Source organism: Tupaia chinensis, unplaced genomic scaffold, assembly GCF_000334495.1.
Source record: "Tupaia chinensis unplaced genomic scaffold, TupChi_1.0 Scaffold139776_1, whole genome shotgun sequence".
In the NCBI taxonomy this organism is placed as follows: domain Eukaryota; kingdom Metazoa; phylum Chordata; class Mammalia; order Scandentia; family Tupaiidae; genus Tupaia; species Tupaia belangeri.
Window position 1 is genome coordinate 83,468 of NW_006199656.1, and position 4,008 is coordinate 87,475.

General features: G+C 44.3%; 1 pseudogene; it reads right to left on the reverse strand.

Moving 5' to 3' along the window:
• Positions 1-256: 256 nt before the first annotated feature.
• The window catches only part of LOC102494171 (calbindin-like), a 4,225-nt pseudogene continuing 473 nt past the window's right edge, over positions 257-4,008 (reverse strand).

Here is a 4,008-nt window from a genome sequence, read left to right on the forward strand (position 1 = left end):
AACCATTATGCTAACTGCTGGTCCCCTGTCAGAGACTTTAATTAAGCAGAGACTTTCTGCTCTTCAATCATAGAGTTGCTAAAGCTGTACATTACACACAGTACAAGGAGCTGAAAGAACAAGCCACACATCCTGGATAGTTATCTATGTGCAGTTAATTTTACAGACATAAAAGGAAACACAGCCTACTCCAGTAAAGTGTACAGTTACTTTGTAGATACAATGCATCACTAGCGAGTGGGTGTGGCCACCAATCCTAGTTGTCCCCAGCAGAGAGAATAAGAGGAAGACCCATTCGTTCAGGGCAGCTTTCCTCCATCAGACAAAGCCCATGTCTGATGCATAATGTATGTGGAATAGCATTAATACCCAGATCCTGTTTATTCTTCTCACACAGCTCCTTCAGTAATCATCTAATTCATTGTCATCTGTGCATCCATTTCCATCCTGACCATATAACTCAAACGCCTTACTGAACTCTTTCCACACATCTTGATCCCTGAAGTTTAAGAAGAAAACTCTCCTGCACGGGCAGTAACCTGGCCATCTCAGTTCATTCCAGCTTCCCATCATTATTCAAATCAAATTTCAGCATCAGGTCTGCGTACTCCACTAATTGTGTGTCACCAACAGTCTTGTTTGCCTTTTGTAGCAGGTCTTTTAAAACGTTCTTAAGTCTCTCGGTATCTGTAAAGCTGCTGTGATTAGTGTCATATTTTCTCCACGCCTTCATGAACTCCTCACAGGGCTTCAGCTGCTGGCATCGGAATAGCAGCAGGAAATTCTCTTCTGTGGGTAACGCCTGAGCCAACTCAGGAAATTCTCTTCTGTGGGTAACGCATGAGCCAACTCTACACTTTCCATCATCTCTTAGCCCACACTGAGCCACGGAAGTTTTCACTCCAGGCGATAACTCCAAGCCAGCCTTCTTTGGCACCTGCTGGGATTCCTGGATGGAGTTTTGCAGCTTTTTTCCTTCCAGGTAACCACTTCTGTCAGCGTCGAAATGAAGCCAGATCTAGAAAAACTGTGAGGCTGTGACCTAGGGTGATTGTGGGTAGGATTCTGCCGTTGTACAGCGGGGTGTGTGTTGTCTGCGAGTGGATGTGTGTGGGGATGTGTCCAAGCGAGAGCGCCTGAGCTCCCTCCCAGCTGGGAGTCCGGGCTGGAGGGAGACCTGGGCCCTGGCGCTGCCGGGCGCTGTCCTCGGTGCTGATCAGCTCAGGCGTTCTTCCGGGTACTCCTCGCTTTTAATTTTTAATTTAATCAGTTCTGAGTATTTACAAAGCTACACGTGTGAAATTAATTAAGTTAATGACATATAATTACATTAATAAAATTAAACCTGCTTTTTCTTTTTTGATATATAGCTTTCAGGCACGTGAACTTGCTGAAGAGAGACTGAGGGAAAGTGAAAAATCATTCCCCAGGGGGAATGGCCCTGCCCCATCCCTTTTCCCCCCCATTCTCCTCCTGGAATTTTGGGCACTCACAGACACGCGCCCGGTGTGATTTTCAAGCCACTGGGTCTGGAACTCGAACTGCAGTCAGCCATGTGGCAATCCAACACCTTAACCGTCATTGTACCTGCTGGCCCCAGAGCCTACTGATTACATATGACATTACAGTAAATTATTTTGTAACCTAGTAACCAATACAGATATCAAACATAAAAGAATCTGCCGCGGCATTACAAAGGGTAAATATATTTCTCGTGTGATTGCTAAGGTGAGAGAGGATTTAGCTGGTGTTAGGTGTGTTGTCACATAAAGGCAGTTTAACAGGGCAGCCACTGAAAGTCTTTTCGTGTAGCTCTCTCCAGGTCACGCCTCACAAAGGCATATCACTAAGCTAATGACAACTACATAAAAAATTTAATTTCGGGAACCAGCAGTTAGCATAATGGCTATGTCGCTGGACTCCCACGTAGTCAACCACGGTTCACGTCCTGGACCCGGTGGCTTAAAATTCCCGCTGGGTGCATGTGTGTGTGTGCCCAAAATCCTGAGAGGAGAATGGAGGAGAAGGGATTGCAGCATGGCCGTCCCCCTGGGGGAGGGGGTGTTTTCTCACTTTCCATCTCTCTGTCTCTCTGGTGAGCACACATACCCTATAGCAAAAATCTCTCTTAAAAAAAAAAAGAAGCAAAAACCTCTCCAAAAAAAAAAAAAAAAATTAATTTGGGGACCAGCAGGTGGCGTGGTGTTTAAAGTGCTGGACACTCCCACAGGGCCAACCATGGTTTGAGTCCTGGACCTGGCAGCTTGCTTTCTCATTTTCTCTCTCTCTGTGTCTCACTATGGTCAAATTAAAAAATAAATGAATGAATAAATAAAATTAAAAAATTAACTCTACAAATTTCTAAAAGTAAGCAGCTAATTTAGAAATTGCTGTAATGATATAAGAAATTATATATACTGAAAGTTTTATTGATAGGTATGTAAGCAGGAGATTTTTTTCCTTTTTATCATTTTCAGTTTTATTCATTTTAAAAATTAAGTTAAGGTTCCTGAGCAATTCAAAAATTCAGGGCAAGTTATATATTTACAAGCACCTTATATAATTATCCTTTTTCTCTTTGTATATTACATTGTCTTAGCGTGATAAAAACATTTACCATGAGATCTACCCTCTTAGTAACTTTTGAAGTGTCTAACAAATCATTTAACTGTAGGGACAATGTTGTATCACAGGTCTCTGGAGATTACTGATCTTGCTTGATTGAAAAGCTAGTGACTAATAACGCTGAACACCCACTCATGTGCTTACAGGCCAATGTCGTATCTTCATTTGAGAAATGTCTATTTAAATTAGTTTCTTTTTAAAAATATTTTTTTTTGAATTTTCTTTTATACAATCAATCACTATGCATCACTTAACTTGTAAAGTGAATTTTCCAACATGAATACACTTCACACCAGTGAAGTGCTACACGTTATCATCAACAGATAATAATCCATTTTGTGTCTCATAAATGCCTCTATTGTTTTCCTTAATATTTTTCCTCAGACTCTTGGTAAGTAGTTTTATAATAGTTTTGTTAGAGAATAGAAAGACCATAATTTAAAAAATGTTATCTATGCAATAATTTATACTATTATACTGGTTATCAAAGGTGTTTAATACTCTCCTTCTCACATAGAGTTTCCTTCTAGTAAGTATTCACTCAACGTCTGACATCAAATGGAGAGCTCCAGTCAGCGCTGAGGGGGTCTAAGAGTGCGGTCCATGTTGTTTCTGGGCTGGGACCTCAAAAACAGGGAGGGCAAATAAATGGAGGAGCAGCACAGTAGAAATCACATGACTTCCTGTTTCCTATTTTCCCTGTCTGCACCGTGCTGACTCCTCCACGTAGCCATGTCCAGGTGAGACAAGACTGGGAGGGTGGCATATTTATGCTTCTTCTTCTACTTTTTCATGAAGTCAACTCCTTTGTTCATCATGTGGCCACTTCTTGCCCTGCTGTTGGGCTGCACATGTTGGGGCAGATTTCCTAACAATTCAAGTTCCCTGTGTCATCGGATGAGCTGGCTGAAAGAGCCAGGAAGGAGAACACCCGAGAGACTGGCTCACTGAGGGCTGGTCTGACAGGATGCCCAGGCAGGAGACAGAGCTGGTCAGGGAAGGAGGCACTTCCTCAGCACCTGAGGGAGAGCAGCTTTATCACTTAGGCGGGGTCCTCTGTGCGGCTCCACCAGGAGAGGAAAGTGCAGGCTGAGCAGCGCCCTCTGCTGGAGAGCAGCCACAGAGCACAGGGGCCCAGGGGAGCGCCAGGAATCCTGCAGGGTCCCACCCCCAGAGCCAGCTCCTCACCTGCTGTCCCCTCCCTGCCCGGAGAAGAGGCTGGTGGGGAGGGAGGCACCCAGGCTTGAAGGGAGGACTGTGTGCCCTGTGGACCTGGGCCCAGGGAGAGGGGACCATGGACGAAACTAGGAAGGAGTGAAATGCAGCCCTGCCTCTCTCAGCACCTCTGGGAAGGCTTAACTTCAGGGTGGATAAAGCTATTCT